Below are 17,764 nucleotides of genomic sequence, written 5' to 3'. Positions count from 1 at the left end.
ACTGTGCCCCACTTAGGCTAGCCTATGACTGTAATCAAGATTTTTATTTGATTTTTGAAATAACCACCTACTTTGTGAGTTCATTTTGTTAACAAAGATCTCTGTCTATAGGTGTATCAGTATGCAATTTGCATGTGTTTTCTAATATTTACATAGCACCACCATGCAGCATATATGTTTATAAATAGGCAAAGGCTGAAGTTGTATGAAATACTGAATCTGAAAAAAACAGAGTTGTAAGTATCTGCTTTCAAAGTATACATATAAAAAGAGATATTGGAATCAGAACTGAACAAAAGCCATATTACTCACACCTTACAAAGAATCCAGTATAAGAAATATAATATATGGAAGAACCCGACTAGCAGCCATCACCCAGAGGGCCTTTTTATCAGCTGCCCCAAGACTGTGGAATTACCTGCCGGTAGAGTTCCAAGAGGTGTGTCAGCTGTTGGAATTTAAGACACAAGTGAAAACCTATCTCTTTCAGCAGGCCTACCCAGACAGTTGTAATGACAAATTTTAACCTTGCATCTTATGTTTAATCTCTGTTTTGTGTATTTTAATATTTATCTTGTGGAAATATGTTTAAATACGTTTATTTTAAAGACTGGTTTTAGGTGAATGTGTGTTTTACAATGTTGTAACCCGCCTCAAGCCATGAGGAAAGCCAGGCAAGAAAATTTTATTTTATTATTATTATTAACGTAAGAGATGTAAGTAGGAATTTGTGTGTATGTTCCTTCAGGCCATCTGTTGACTTGCATAGCATTGCCTTAGGAAAGGAATACTCTAGTGTTTTTCCCAGTTCCCTCCTGCTATTGGTTGGCGATCTCTCATTCAAGTACTAACCAGGGCTGAATCTGTTTAGATCAGATGGCACCTGGTGCTTTTAAGATGATTGAATCAAACCATCTGCTAGCTGACTACTGGTATCTGGTCCCACCCATCAAGCTGGTCACATGCTCGACTTAGTTTTTGTTGCGATGGACGGTGAGGTTGGAGTGGAAGAGAAAAACATCCTTCCGTTGTCATGGTCCGACCATCACCTGATCAGTCTAAGACTTACCGTGTCCCCAAAAAACCTCCGCAGGGGTGGGGGATCCATTAAGATGGTCCGCCCCAGGAGAATGATGGATCCTGATGGATTCCTGAGATCTCTTGGGGATTCTCCTGTCTTGGGTGCTGACGATCCTGACGATGCCTTGGTAGATCGCTATAATAGCGAGATGTCTAGGGCAATTGACACGATCGCTCTTGAACGTCCCCTCTCGTTGCACAGGCTCCCTGGTTCTCGGAGGAGTTGGCGGTGATGAAATGCTCGAGAAGGAGACTAGAATGCATCTGGCGGATTACTCGTGACGTATCTGACCGAGCACGGGCTAGAGCCGCTATTAGGGCCTAGTCCGCGGCTTTGCGGGCAGCCAGGAAGGCTTTCTCGACTGCCCACATAGCGTCTGCAACAAATAGACCATTGGAGTTGTCCCGGGTTGTCAGGGAGCTCCTCCATCCTCCCGAGGGGGGAGGGGTACCCAAAGACCCGGCAACTCGGTGCAGCGAGTTCGTGCACTATTTTGCAGGTAAAGTCACTCAGATTCGCCTTGAGTTGGATGCCAGCTTAAATGCAATGCCAAACGAGGTAACCAAGGCACCTGTCTGTCCATATTTGTGGGATTTTTTTCAGCCTGTTCACTTGGATGACGTGGACAAGATCCTTGGAGCTGTGAGGGTGACCACTTGTGCCATGGATCCTTGCCCTTCTTGGCTTATAAAATTGGCCAGAGGAGGATTGGGAGATTGGTTTGTGAGTATAATCAATGCCTCATTGGTTCAAGGCAAATTTCCATCTGCCCTAAAACAGGCTATAGTGAGGCCAATTTTGAAGAAAGCCTCCCTTGATTTGACCATCCTAAATAACTACAGACCAATCTTGAATCTTCCTTTTTTGGGCAAGGTCCTGGAGCGGGTGGTTGCTTCTCCGCTCCAGGGGTTCTTGGATGACACTGATTTTCTGGATCCATCACAATCCGGCTTTAGACCTGGGCACAGTACCGAGATGGCTTTGGTCGCCTTGGTGGATGACCTCTGCAGGGAACTGGACAGGGGGAGTGTGACCCTACTGGTTCTCTTGGACATCTCAGCGACTTTCGATACCATCAACCATGGTATCCTTCTGGGACGGCTCTCCGGGATGGGCCTTGGGGGCACAGTTTTGCAGTGGCTCCAGTCCTTTCTAGAGGGCCGTTCCCAGTTGGTGAAGCTGGGGGATACCTGCTCGGCCTTTGACCTGTGGACCCCGCAAGGTTCTATTCTTTCCCCCATGCTTTTCAACATCTACATGAAACCGCTGGGAGAGGTCATCCGGAGTTTTGGAGTTCGGTGCCATCTCTATGCAGATGACACCCAACGCTACTACTCTTTTCCACTGAAATCCAAGGAAGCCCCTCGGATACTGGACCAGTGCTTGGCCGCTGTGATGGGCTGGATGAGGGTGAATAAACTGAAGCTTAATCCCGACAAGACAGAGGTCCTCCAGGTCAATCGCATGTCTGATTGGGGTATTGGGTGGCAACCTGTGCTTGACGGGGTCGCACTCCCCCTGAAGGCGCAGGTCCACAGCTTGGGGGTCCTCCTGGACTCAGCGTTGACGCTTGATGCTCTGGTGTCGGCGGTAGCCGGGAGGGCCTTTGCACAACTAAAACTTATGTGCCAGCTGTGACCATACCTCGTGAAGTCTGATCTGGCTGTGGTGGTCCATGCCTTAGTTACCTCTAGGTTGGATTATTGCAACGCACTCTACGTGGGGCTGCCTTTGAAAAAGGCCTGGAAACTCCAACTAGTTCAGCGGGCGGCAGCCAAGTTCCTAACAGGAGTGAATTACAGGGAGCAGTCTACTCCCCTGTTTAAGGAGCTCCACTGGCTGCCGTTTATTTTCCAGACTCAATTCAAGGTGCAGGTGTTGACCTACAAAGCCCTGAACGATTTGGGACCCACTTACCTTTCTGACCCCATCTCCCCCTATGAACCTGCACGATCTCTTCGTTCATCGGGAGAGGCCCTCCTCTGGCTTCCGCCTCCGTCACAAGTGCAGTTGGTGGGGATGAGGGAGAAGGCCTTCTCCGTGATGGCCCCCTGGCTCTGGAACGCTCTCCCCAGGGAACTTAGGCAAGCTGCCACCTTGGAAGTGTTCAGGAAGAACCTGAAAACCTGGTTCTTCACACAGGCTTTTGAATAAGTACCGCCCACTGTACGCTAAACCCTTATACTAGCAGTTACTTCTGACCAGTTGTACCTGTTGGTTAACTCCTTGGCATAGCCACAGAGTTCACCCCAGTTTAAGGTTCTCCTCATGATTTTATAGCACCTTAACTTCCTTCATGTTTACAAGTTTTACTCAGTGCAGTTTGCCCAGTCCATTGTATGATTTTATTGCTGTGTTTTATCATGTGTTTTATAATGATTGTGATTTTATTTTATGCCTTTTAATTTTATTTGTGTGTGTGTGTTTTTTTTATTTGATACCACTGTATGCTTGTTTTATATCTGTGAGCCGCCCCAAGTCCCTCTGGGGAGATGGTGGCGGGGTATAAAAAAAGATTATTATTATTACTGTAGACACAGTAGCGAATCAGTTCCTTTTGGGAAGCCCACATACAGATCAAGAAGACCATAGCACCATCCCACTTGTTGTGTTTCCCAGTATCGAGGATGTGGTGCTTCTGAGAGTTATATTCCAGTCTTTACCTAAAATAAATATCTTTAATTCATTTACTCTTCCCATAGAGAATTTAACATATAGCCAAAATGACTGGTAACTACTAATAGGTTTATCCTCTATGAATTTATTTCATTCCACTTTGGTCCACACAAGATACTGGTCATCGCTACATTTTGAATTATACTTTTCATAATTGTCCAACGTTCCTCATTAAAAAGTACCATATTTCACAACATAATAGTCACCCTTTTTTTTGCAAAAAACGGGGGCAACTACTATGTGCTGTTGACTATTATCGTGTGATATGCTTCTGATGGTCTAGTCACGTGGGCAGATTATGCTTCACCCGCTGACATGGCTGTGCCCTCAAAGCTTAGCTCAGAGGAGAGAGGCAGGTGGGTGGGTTCACTGAGCTATAGAGGTTACAAGGCGCGTGGGAACTCGCCTGACCATGTCCTCACTTGTCTGCGTATCTGCCTCCTTTGCATAATAGTCACATCTATGAACAACTACAAAATACCAACCCAGTACCAAACCAACACTTGAGCTGGGACGTATTATTCCTGCACTTCTCAGTGAAGCACAGGTTACTTTACAAATTACAGTTACACCAGAATGAAAGTTTCCTTGCAGTAGTCATGGTCGTAATACACCATGATTATTGAAAAGGGGTGTTAAGTACAAGTAGCCAGTTACTTCTAACTACCTAGTGCCAAGATGGAGCTATATATAAAAAGTACTTAACCCAGTTAATAGGCAATTTATTGTACTCCAATGTCCATTCCATCCCCACCCTGAAAGAAACACCATGTTCAAATTGGAAGAGATATTTGAAGAATAATAGACAATAGAATGTTCACAGATTTATAACAGTCCTTGAGTGTCTTGAGTTTCAGCCCCTTAGTAGCAGAAAGTGCAATAATGATGTTTTATGATAGTCAAACTATAAAGACAGAACTTCTAAACTAATCTAATTTTCAGGCTGTCCACATGCCAGCACTATTTCTTGGACATTTTATTCCATTTAATTCCTTTCAGTATTTTAAAATAGAAGGGCAGCTATGAAGTTAGCTTTTTTCCTGCATACTTTCTTTATATAGAATTTCCTAACTGTATTGGATGTCACTGATATTTGGATCAGAAAATCCCATTTCCCTTGGCTTTGGACCATTTTCTTTTTCCCTCCTTAAAGGAAAATGTTTTATAGTTGCATTTATGAGGGTAGTCAAACTGTTTGGCATTCATTTAATTTAATTAAGTAACCTTCCAGACAGTGATTTTGATTGCATTTTGCAATGTAAATAGAAACAAATTTAGCTGGTCTTAATTTCTCTCTGTATTGTACTACTTAATCAATTTGTACATTAGTCAAATCTCGGAGCAGATTTACTGCATAAAATCAAGGACTGCAAATAGTAATTCTTTTGGAAGCAGATTCCCTTGAAATTGCCATGAATGAAGGAGGCTAATTCTGTTTGGAATAATACTCTGGTAATTTCTGCAATTAAATTCTGTTTGAGACATTGAAAGCTAGACCCAGATTTCTGATTGCTGGATGCCTTGAACAGAGGGAAGTTACTGAAAATTAGGTGCTGTTTTCCATGCATTCACCCTCTTATATTGTAGCCTATATCCATTGTATCCTCAGCCCTTCATCCTCAGACTTCCTGGCAAATGGTCAATTTCAGCTCAAACTACTGGAAGACATCAGTTTTCGTACCACACCCTTGGTTTTTTCAACATTACATGTTGGCATTCTATAGCCTTTTGTAACATTCTGCCAACCCCATACTTTAGACTAGGCCAAAATGCAATATTGTGTGATGTTAACATCAGGATTCCCAATGCAACTCCCTCCCTGAGCCAAAAATGTTTGCCAGTGGGTTTTCCTGCCCTCTGGAAAAGGTTTTAGGATGCACTGAAGACTGTAATTGGGAACAGGGCTGGGAAAACATTTAAAAATGATCTTATTTTTAAAGCTTGAACTGCAGTATGCTTGAATTAAGACAACCACTTTGAAATACAATTATAATTCACATTCCTGGAAATGCAGTCTGCCCTCTACATTCACTGGAATTAGGAACACAAAGATCCTCATGAAATTGAAAAACAATGAGTTAAGAAATCAGTATTTTTTTACCTGAGAGATCACCGTTCTAGGAATTTCTAGGTTTCCCAGTATGACTTGGTGATCAACTTCCACTAGAAGCTGATCATAGAATTGCACTGGAGGAGCAAAAGATGTCTGGAGAGATGTTTTCTCTATAAATCTTTAGGTACTCCAGCATGACTAGAGGAATTTGACCATAAAGTCACACTGGAGGCTCTAGAAATTCCTAGAGAGATTTTAATCAGTTCTGTGAATAATCAAATCCGCAAAAGTAAAAAAAAAAAGTCAAAAGGGATCACTGTACTCTTGGGCAAGGATAGATATCTTTCCCTTCACACAAGATGATTTTTTACATATGAAAAAGATTTCAGACATCACATCCTGATCAATCATTAATATGTATTAACTGGAGAACATATTCTCACAATGTCTCTGCCTGTTGTCTGTACCCACCCTATATTGCAACGAAACAGACATTTGTTTTCATTGTGCAAAAACATCAATGGTCTTTGATAAAGCCCTTTCTTTCAATACTTTATCAGATTACTCTAGATCAGGTGTTCTCAAACTGTGCTCTGCACAGCCCTTGGGGCTCCTTAGGTGATAATGAGGGGCTGCTCCACAGTGCCATGCTGCTTCCTGCCTCCTCCTCTTTCCTCCTCCTGAGAAATGCAGAGAAATTAAAGCTCAGGGAGTGCTTTGATTGTGTTTTTCCTCCATGGCAAAAGGGAGTTGGACTGTATGGCCTCTGGGGTTTCTGTGGTTGTTGTTGTTGTTGTTGATTATTATTATTATTATTATTATTATTATTATTATTATTATTATTATTATTATTACAAAGGCTGTTTGGCTATTTGATTGTGCTCTTCCTGCATGGCAAAACGTGGTTGGACTGGATGACCCCAGGAGTTTCCCACTGAAATATTGTTAAGCTTGTGATGGTTAAAATTGTTCTTCATTTTAAATTTTCTTTCTTTCTTTCTTTCTTTCTTTCTTTCTTTCTTTCTTTCTTTCTTTCTTTCATCACTATGAATTAGTTCATACAGACACTCTCCATCTGTCACTGGCCTGGCCCATTTATTGGGGCTCCACAAGAAACCTTTGCTTCAAAAAGGGCTCAGTGATTGAAAAAGTTTGAGAACCCCCTTCTCTAGACACAAACATAAGTATCCCCATAAAATATTTCTCCATCATTGAAATTCAGTTGATAGGATATATGCCAGTGTGTGATTTGACAGGAGGTGTCTCTGTTTCCTGGACAAACAGTAAAACAGTGCATTCATGAACTGCCTTAGTATTCCATAACCTTCAAATAAAGGGGGAAAGTTGTTCCAGAAGTCCTTGCTTTAAAAGAGAACCATTTGAGAGATATTAAATGGAAATAGCTGCTGTTCTTATATTTTCAAAAGTACTCTTCTAAAAAATATTTTATATACTAACAGTGAACGGATTCACCATTTGGGAACATATAACCAAAAGGGCATAGCAATAGGGATGTGTTAGCAGGCTTGGAGAAATCCCAAGATTTTATGAACCACAAGAGATATTTAGAAGGGGATGCACTAATAAAAGGTATATACTCAACAGCCCAGCATTGCATAGTAGATGCCAAATATATAGAGGGAACCATGGAAGAGGAATGGAATGAGATGGAATAGAGTATCTGTCGAGACACAGAGGCCTTAAAGAGCCACACACACTTTTGAAGTCCAACAAAAGGTTTATTATAAAGCAATAATACGCTCAGAGACACTTTAATTCAGTGTCTCTGGTCAAAACTTAAAGAGTTCACCCAAACTGGGCCTCAAAAAGCAACCGGAAAATAACCCGGATTAAACAGAAAGTAAATCCGGATTAAATGGAAAGAAAACCCGGATTAAAACTCAGTCAAAATAAACAGGAAGCAAAATGCGCTGTAACAAAGGGTTCCAATAGATAGCGCTGTATCCAAAGAGTTAGTTGCAAACAAATCCAGCCGAAGTCCCAAAGTCGCCGTAAAGGCAGTCTGAACAAACGCCGTTTCCCAAGTGGCCAAACAGAGCCATAGTCGAACTAATCCAAGGCTCCAGGAAGGGAGAAAGCCACACTCACAATAAGCCAGTCCAAACGTTGTCTCAAAGATAGTCAAACAGAGCCGTAGTCAAATTAATCCAAGGGTCCAGGAAGGGAGAAAGTCATATTCATGATAAGCCAGTCCAAACGTCGTCTCAAAGATAGTCAAACAGAGCCGTTGTTGAATCAATCCAAGAGTCCAGGAAGGGAGAAAGCCGCACTCACATTAAGCCAGTCCAAACATTGAGGATTCCCAGGTAACAGAACTCCAAGCTGCAGAACCCGAACCCAAAACCCAACACGAGAACAGGCAAGGACAAAATACACACAATACGTAACCGACACTTTGCCTTCTGCAAAGATTCCTCATTCCAGAGCCCAGTTTTAATTTACACATCATTATCCTATGATGAGCTGGCCTCCACCCCATCATCATCTCTAGCAGCCACACCCAAACCCCTGTTTCCATCTCTCCAGTTTCTCCATCTTCTGTCAAGACTTAGGTTTCCCCATGACTCGGATGTATCTCCCATTTGCCAATCCCCATGTCCCGTATCGCCAGAAACTGGTTCCTGCACATATGTTCCCAATCTCTTGAACCCTAGTCCAATCCATTGTGTTCTCCCCATCCTCCTCACTCCCAGACCCATCACTTCCAGAGAAACGCATAAATGATTCATCATCTGTGGGAGCAGTAAATATATCCCGGATCTTCTTCCTCTCCCATTCTTCATCCGATTCCTGCTCCCAAGTAACCTTCTTTGTGCCTCTATTCCCATCCACCACATTTCTTTCCATACTCATTGACTCCTCACCACTTGAAAACCTTTCAAATGTATCCTCATCAGTAGGCGCCATAAGTATATCCCGGATCCGTTCCCTTTGCTGTTCCTCATCTAACACCTGCTCGCGATTACCCCTTGTTCTCCTACTGGTACCTCTACTACTACTTGCAACATTGCATACTGACTGGACTACAACAGTATCCTTGAAGAGAGTGCAGAAAGGTGAACAGGATTGTGTCTTTTCTTAAAGGACACACTTCTCATATTCTAAATATCCAAGCAGATTGATTTCTTCTGTAGTTTTCTCTACTGTTTCTGTGTTGATTGCTATTTTATAACTTTTTTTACTTTTAACTACACTTGAAAATTGAAATGTCATGTTAAAATAATAATGTTGTATGTGTTTTTAATTATTAGTTGTTGATAATATTAACTAACTTAATGGTGGTAGAATTGTGGATAAGGAAGCCTACTGTGGTGTTTATATCTTAACTATTCATTTTATGGGCTGTTTCCTAATAGAAAAAGTTGGTGATTGATTGTAAATATTGACAGTAAACTTGATACGCATAGATACCATTAAAGACAGGCTTGTTTTGCTGCTATTAGTCCTTGAACCATAGAGTTACTTTGGCTAAGGCTGTAACCTAAATTCATTTTCTGGTGTTTTGTACAGCACTAAGCCATAGGTAACATTGCTTTTCAGACATGGGCTTTTACTCAAAAGCACAGCTCTGATGCACACAACAATTACACACCCGCTGTGAGGACAGTAACAGAGACAGTGGGTTATCTTACGAGTATATCGATGTCTGCTTTGGATCATATCCTTAGTGAAGTATGTGCTAGCTATAATCCTAACAATAGCATTTGTGATTTCACATATTTCAATGACTTCATCCAAATTTGGATCTCTAAGGAAAGCCAGTTTACATCCATGGGAGATCGGTTAATATATATATTTACAACCTATATGTACATCTCCCTCATGTTAACATTACAATCATTATAGCTTTGATTGTTCAAGAATTTCATTGTGTTCAAATGTTTAACTTGATTTGCATTTTCTAGAATAATACATCAATGGAAATTATTCAGTCTCCCCTCCCCCCTCCAATCACTTTAATATTAGTTTACTATCTTAGGTGGAAAAAATGCTTTAGGTTAAAGCATTTGAAGAAATGTGTAGTTTGCTAAAAAAAAAAAAAAACAATAAAGTCCTACAAACTTCCATGCATTTAAAATAATTCACTGATTGATGCTGAAATGAGGCAGAAAGAAATGACGATAGAACACCTGTAAAACCAATGGACTAGAAATAGACTGCTCTGTCTGTCCTGTGTTATGACCAGTTCCAGTTCCTATAGTTAATATATTTACTGCTTGGAAGTGAGATTGGAAATTGTCAAGTAGAAATTCAAAATGTTCAGTAGTGTATAATGCATTGCTACTTTTCTTCCTTCATAAAATATACAGACACTTCATTTTTAGCCTTCTGCTTTTAATTCCCATAATCCATCACCATCCTGTCATGGCTTAGGGCCAGTGGAAATGATAGGCAAAAAAATCATGTGGAGATCCCTAGTTTCCCATCTGTGATTTAAATCTTAGTTTATGAATTGGTATACCTCACAAGCAAGTTGATATGCCCCTAGGCATTGCCTCCTTAACAGGAAATTTGTTGCCCAACAGAAAAATCAGAATAAAGGTAGGTTCCTGCAATGCGAGAAAATGAGAAGTTTAACGTGTTTCAATAAGTATTTTAACTAACAATATCCATATGTGGGATGCAACATGCAAGATAGATAAGCCTTCCAGAAGTTAAAAAAACAACACAGTAAACTTTTGTATGCTTCACCCATACACACACTATCATATCATTGTAGCAACCTAAAGCTTTGAATGCAGTTTTTGAAGGCTTTTATTGAAGGACTGAATCACAGAAAACATGAATGCGAAGAGTTAACTAGTATCTTACTGAACTAGTACTGGGCTTTGGGAATTTCCCCACAGCCATTTCCTCTGTGTATGTCTCCCCTTTTTAATTCCAGGAAACTTATTAACAACTTTGACAATTAATCTCCTGTTGCTAGGGATAGGGAGCTGATTCATCACTATACTTTGAGCCTGGTGGGTGGTCTGGTACCATTGGGACCTTTCTCTTCCACTGAGTAGTCAATGGGAAGGAGCCCACTCCACATTATATGAGCCTAAAACTCTTTGTAAAAAAATAGCTACATTCTCTGAGACTTCATTAACTGGGGTATGTACTGTATGTATCCTGCTCTTCCATGAATCATGCTGAAGAGTTCTAGTCCAACACTCAAGCCACAATATCATGTTGTGTCCCAGTTTAACGTACAGTCTAACACAGGGGTGGCCAACGTAGGCAACTCTGGAGGCCCTCAAAGAGCCTTGTGAGCTGCCAGAAATGCACCAAAAATGAGAGGGAATTAGAAGCATTCAAGAATCCACTTCTCATTTTTCTCTGCATTGTGTTGCATTTTGAAAATCATTCTCCTCAGGTAACCTGTTGAACAATTTGTGGTAGCTAACATACAGTAAAGTCTCACTTATCCAAGCTAAACGGGCCGTCAGAACCTTGGATAAGCGAATATCTTGGATAATAAGGAAGGATTAAGGAAAAGCCTAATAAACATCAAATTAGGTTATGATTTTACAAATTAAGCACCAAAACATCATGTTATACAACAATATTGACAGAAAAAGTAGTTCAATACGCGGTATTGTTATGTTGTAATTACTGTATTTACGAATTTAGCATGAAAATATCATAATATATTGAAATCATTGACTACAAAAATGCCTTGGATAATCCAGAACCTTGGATAAGCGAGTCTTGGATAAGTGAGACTCTACTGTACTTTGATTTAAAACAATTGGAATTGGATATTCTAACCCATATTAATTGGGCTCCAAAAAGAGCTCTGTATTTCTTTGTCATCCAGTTCTAGTAAGAACGTAATTGTTTCCACTTCTAACTCATTTCTGAGAGTTGGACATGAATGTAACTTTGTCATGTGGTGGAAAGTGTACAGGATCTGGTGATTCCAAGTGTGTCAAGCAACGCCCTTTTCCAGGAAACACCACCCACTATTGTTTCTGAGCTTGTGTGCACTTTAGGTAATTTAATTAGAAAATTGTGCTGTAAAACAGAAATACTGCAGGATAAGCAAGTATGCAAGATTTTAAAAGAAATTCTACATTAGAATGGGTATGATTTATCACAATAAGAAGGGGACACCTGGGTCTGTTTTTCATATTTGAGTGTCACTGCAGGGAGAAATAAAAGCTCATAAACAATGTACATATAGAATTGTTGGGCCGGGGATGTTGCAGCGCTTCACATATTAGTAGATTGTAAGTCTTAGCAGCCCTAGGCATCATGGCCATTAATGAGGAATGCTGAAAAAGCCGAGTCTAACAACATCTCAAAACTTACATTATTTTAACCTCTACTCTAGAAGATTAAGAATCTTTCAAAAGCTTGTAACATAAAGGAATAACTACTGCAATACATTGTATGTGGTACTGACAAACAGGCTGGCATACTTTTTCATCTTTTAAACAGGGAACCTAATGTGTTGTGTTCAGAATGCTATGATCTCATCTGAGATGATGAAAATTAAAAGCAAATGAAATCATAATCATTCACTCACTGAGATCTAAGAGAAAAGAGATTATACGGAAAGAACAACTTTAATTCTCCATAAACATGTTCAAACAAGACTTCGAAGAATATTAAAAACTGAAGGCTGACCCACACCCTCCAAAACATCTGCCAGGGCCAATGAATACATGATTTTGTCACTCATGAATCATTTTATGCTATCTGTTTTTATGCTTATGTATATAGTGGTTGCTATTGAGTAATATAAATTAGAGTATGTTTACAAAAGCACTATAAGGTTAAAAAAAACTTTACTAGTGGAATTATTAATCTTACTGAAGGTGGGTCATGTTAAGGTTTGATTCTAAGCAGCAAAGTCTAGTTTTTATTCTTCTCATCCCAAAGGAGAAAGAAGAAGCAAAACCTCTTTCTTGAGAGACAAATTGAGACATCTTAATTCTAAAGTTAGAATCAGGTTATTGGATTTAGGATTGCTGGCTTATCTGAAATTAAGCAAACTAAAAGAGATAGAAAGAGTTGTTTTCAATGTACCTGTAAAGCTTATGCAAAAACATACAAGATGACAGTAGTACACTAGCATTTCTATCGGTCTTGGAAGAATAACTAGCCAAAGCAGACCCTAGCAAAATAAAATTGTACAGAGTGGTGCAGTTCTTTGTGCAAGATGAATTACAGTTAAAGATTGATCTTATTTCAACTCTCTGTCACTGTTGGAAATTTACAATTGAAGTATCCATGATTGATGACTATTCAAGCCTTTGCTTAAAAACCTCCTAGTTGTGTTGGATCTCAATTTCTTGTTTTTTTCCTGGATTTCCTAATGGCTTCACCATATCTTTTACAAATCAAGTTTGGTCTAAAAAAAAAAATCATGATAGCACAGTTACTGTCTGAATTGGATAACATGGTTTCACTTACCCACACACCAAAAATATTCCCTACCCTGATAGTGTTTGTGGCACTCTCTAGGACAGTGATTCTCAACCTGTGGGTCCCCAGACAGCTGGTAAACTGGCTGGGGTTTCTGGGAGTTGTAGGCCAAAACACATGGGGACCCACAGGTTGAGAATCACTGCTCTAGGGTATCCAATGCTATGATATGCTTTGGGCCCAACTATAATAAAAATATAGAGTTTGCTATTATCCATAATTTCAGCTATCCACGGGGGGGGGGGGGGGGGGTCTTGTCACACAGTTAATGTGAAGGTCATAGTGCAATGGTTCTTAACCTGTGAGTCCCCAGATGTTTTGGCTCAACTTACAGAAGTTGGCCAAAACTGTCAAGAGTCAGACGCCAATTAACGAACAAAACAGAGTTTATTCAGGAGATAAGCCAAAAAGTAAACATAAACATAGAAGATATCTTGAAACACTTCACTATCAGTGTTTCAAGAGCAGTCGGAACAAAAATATAACTCAAAAGTATGTCTTAACAAGCCAAGCTATTTATCCACGCAGGCATTCAAATAAAACTAAAAAGACGCTTCAGTTCAGCTTAGAAAACAAATTGAGTTGACTACTAAAAAATAGGCAATATAAACAAGAACTTGAAACCTTCCAAAAGCTGCAATGAGTAGCTGAAATCCGGAACTCCAAGCAGGAAAAACAAAGCTAAACAAACTTAGTGCAAAAGGCACTTTTTGGGTCCAAGCCCTTTCTGTAGCAGCCAGCCGGCTCTGTGGATTTAAAGGAACAGTTCCCAAAAGAAAACACCAAACTGGTCTGAAAACAAACAAACTAGAAATGCAGTAAACTGCTTCCACGGTGCAGATAAAGCCAAGAGCTCCAAGAGGAGGGTGAAGAGACGTTGTCAGGAGGATCCAAGGTCAGGTCAGGAGACAGCAGCAGAGTCCGGAGGGCAAGCCAGGAGTCAAAACCAAGAGTAGTCATCAATCAAAAGCGAAAACAGAAGCAAGGTCAAATTCTAATCCAGGGTCCAAAGAGAGTGCAGTCATAGAATCATAGAATCATAGAATAGTAGAGTTGGAAGAGACCACATGGGCCATCTAGTCCAACCCCCTGCTAAGAAGCAGGAAATCGCATTCAAAGCACCCCCGACAGATGGCCATCCAGCCTCTGCTTAAAAGCCTCCAAGGAAGGAGCCTCCACCACGGCCCCGGGGAGAGAGTTCCACTGTCGAACGGCTCTCACAGTGAGGAAGTTCTTCCTGATGTTCAGGTGGAATCTCCTTTCCTGTAGTTTGAAGCCATTGTTCCGTGTCCTAGTCTGCAGGGCAGCAGAAAACAAGCTTGCTCCCTCTTCCCTATGACTTCCCTTCACATATTTGTACATGGCTATCATGTCTCCTCTCAGCCTTCTCTTCTGCAGGCTAAACATGCCCAGCTCTTTAAGCCGCTCCTCATAGGGCTTGTTCTCCAGACCCTTAATCATTTTAGTCGCCCTCCTCTGGACGCTTTCCAGCTTGTCAACATCTCCCTTCAACTGTGGTGCCCAAAATTGTACACAGTATTCCAGGTGTGGTCTGACCAAGGCAGAATAGAGGGGGAGCATAACTTCCCTGGATCTAGACGCTATTCCCCTATTGATGCAGGCCAGAATCCCATTGGCTTTTTTAGCAGCCGCATCACATTGTTGGCTCATGTTTAACTTGTTGTCCACGAGGACTCCAAGGTCTTTTTCGCACACACTGCTGTCAAGCCAGGCGTCCCCCATTCTGTATCTTTGATTTCCATTTTTTCTGCCGAAGTGAAGTATCTTGCATTTGTCCCTGTTGAACTTCATTTTGTTAGTTTTGGCCCATCTCTCTAGTCTGTCAAGATCGTTTTGAATTCTGCTCCTGTCTTCTGGAGTGTTAGCTATCCCTCCCAGTTTTGTGTCGTCTGCAAACTTGATGATCGTGCCTTCTAACCCTTCGTCTAAGTCGTTAATAAAGATGTTGAACAGAACCGGGCCCAGGACGGAGCCCTGCGGCACTCCACTTGTCACTTCTTTCCATGATGAAGACGACGCATTGGTGAGCACCCTTTGGGTTCGTTCGCTTAGCCAATTACAGATCCACCTAACCGTAGTTTTGTCTAGCCCACATTTTACTAGTTTGTTTGCCAGAAGGTCGTGGGGGACTTTGTCGAAGGCCTTACTGAAATCCAGGTAGGCTACATCCACAGCATTCCCTGTATCGACCCAACTCGTAACTCTATCGAAAAAAGAGATCAGATTAGTCTGGCATGACTTGTTTTTGGTAAATCCGTGTTGACTATTAGCAATGACCGCATTTGTTTCTAAGTGTTCGCAGACCACTTCCTTAATGATCTTTTCGAGAATTTTGCCTGGTATTGATGTGAGGCTGACCGGACGGTAATTGTTTGGGTCGTTCTTTTTTCCCTTCTTGAAGATAGGGACCACATTCGCCCTCCTCCAATCTGCTGGGACTTCTCCCGTTCTCCAAGAACTCTCGAAGATAATTGCCAGTGGTTCTGAAATAACTTCCGCTAGTTCCTTCAGTACTCTTGGGTGTAGCTGATCTGGCCCTGGGGACTTGAATTCGTTTAGAGAGGCCAAGTGTTCCTGGAAAACTTGTTTCCCTATTTGGGGTTGGATTTCCCCCAATCCTTCGTCCATTCCGTGTTGCTGAGGTTGAAGATGGCTTTCTTTTTCTGAGAAGACCGAGGCAAAGAAGGCATTAAGTAGTTCTGCCTTTTCCCTGTCCCCTGTCGCCATCACCCCATCTTCTCCTTGCAATGGCCCTATCGCCTCCTTTTTCTTCCTTTTTCTACCAACGTAAGCAAAAAAGCCTTTTTTGTTGTTTTTTATGTCCCTGGCAAGCCTGAGCTCATTTTGCGCTTTAGCCTTGCGAACCTTTTCCCTACAGGTGTTGGCTATACGTTTGAATTCTTCTTTGGTGATTTCTCCCCTTTTCCACTTCTTGTGCATGTCACTTTTGAGCTTTAGCTCAGTTAGAAGTTCTTTGGACATCCATTCTGGCTTCTTTGCACTTGTCTTATTTTTCTTCTTTGTTGGCACTGTTTGCATTTGCGCCTTGAGTATTTCACTTTTGAAAAACTCCCATCCATCCTTAACTCCCTTGTTTTTTAATATCGGCGTCCACGGAATGCTGCTCAGTAATTCCTTCATTTTTTGGAAGTCAGCTCTCTTAAAGTCCAGAATGCGTGTTTGACTTGTCTTAGTTTCAGCATTCCTTTGTATTGCAAACTGCAGGAGCACATGGTCACTTGCCCCTAAGGATCCAACCACTTCAACTGTATTGATCAGGTCTTCCACATTTGTTAAGATTAGATCAAGAGTTGCTGATCCCCTTGTTGATGATGTTGTCATCAAAACCAGGTCCGCGAAAAGGCACAAAGAGCCAAGCAACGATGGTAACAGCAGCTAGAAATAGTAATCAGAGTGCAGTCCAGGGAAACCCACACAGTTCCAGCCCTCCGTTGCAGAGCAATCCCAGATAACTTACATCAGAAGCACAGTCCCAGTCCAGTCTTCATGAATGCACAGAAATCCCAATGGCGCCTCAGCAACACCTTGCCACATGCAAAGTGAAATGGCCAAACATTCCCATTTTATTCCCCTTCCTCTTGGGTGACCAAACACTCACACCCAAACAACAGGTGTCCCAGATCTTACTCAGAGTCCGAACTCCACACAGCTAGGGCTCGTGGATCAGGAGTGCCTAATAGTTCGTCGGAGTCCCAATCATCCTGGCCATACTTAGCCCCATGAACACTTAAAGAACCATCCTCCCTTCTCCAAGCATCCCAAGTGGGATCTGCTCCTGCACACACCCCAGGTTCAGTAGTATCCATAGGCCCCAAATCCCCAGACATCTCCGGTGGCTGTGCCCATTCAGTGCCCACTTCCCCAGCCACCACCTGTTCCCCAGCATCCATTTCTTCCCCAAACTCCCCATCTGAATCTTTCTCAGAAGATTCCCCATTGAGCTCTCTAATCCGTTTCCTGCGCAACTCCTCCAATGAACCCTCATCACGAGGGTTTTTCCTTCCTCTTCTAATCCCATCACCATCAACCATAATCCCCGAAGGCGCAGTCACAACAAAAACACCTGGGGACCCACAGGTTGAGAACTACTGTCATAGTGTATGTTGTGCATTTTTTTAAAAATAATAATATATTTGTTTGACTTGATTTGATTGATTTCCCACTTTTCTCTCAATTAGGACTCAAGGCAGCTTGCAATATGAGAATTTTGAGACCTAGGGCCCTTTCACACTATTCAGTTATAGCACTATGATTCTGGTTAACTGTAATTGCTGCATCTTGTCGAATCCTGGACTTTGCCATTTGATGGGTTATTAGGGCACAACTAGAGGATTCCAAATACAGTAGAGTCTCACTTATCCAACACTCGCTTATCCAACGTTCTGGATTATCCAACGCATTTTTGTAGTCAATGTTTTCAATATATCGTGATATTTTGGTGCTAAATTCATAAATACAGTAATTACTACATAGCA

General features: G+C 41.5%; 1 protein-coding gene across 4 annotated transcripts in view; it reads left to right on the top strand.

Moving 5' to 3' along the window:
* atg7 (autophagy related 7) overlaps positions 1–17,764 on the top strand; it is a 198,384-nt gene that overhangs the window by 121,900 nt on the left and 58,720 nt on the right. For 2 of the 4 annotated variants that reach the window (XM_062969989.1, XM_062969988.1), the window contains exon 18: positions 1–17,764. This exon is cut by the window's left edge and continues 24,833 nt beyond it. The exons of the other annotated variants lie outside the window; for them this stretch is intronic. The gene's annotated coding sequence lies outside the window, so the exon portion shown is untranslated. 4 annotated transcript variants of the gene reach the window in all.

This window comes from Anolis carolinensis, chromosome 2, assembly GCF_035594765.1.
Source record: "Anolis carolinensis isolate JA03-04 chromosome 2, rAnoCar3.1.pri, whole genome shotgun sequence".
NCBI classification, from domain to species: domain Eukaryota; kingdom Metazoa; phylum Chordata; class Lepidosauria; order Squamata; family Dactyloidae; genus Anolis; species Anolis carolinensis.
Note: the sequence above shows the minus strand (reverse complement) of the source record. Positions and strands in the feature narration are given on the sequence as shown.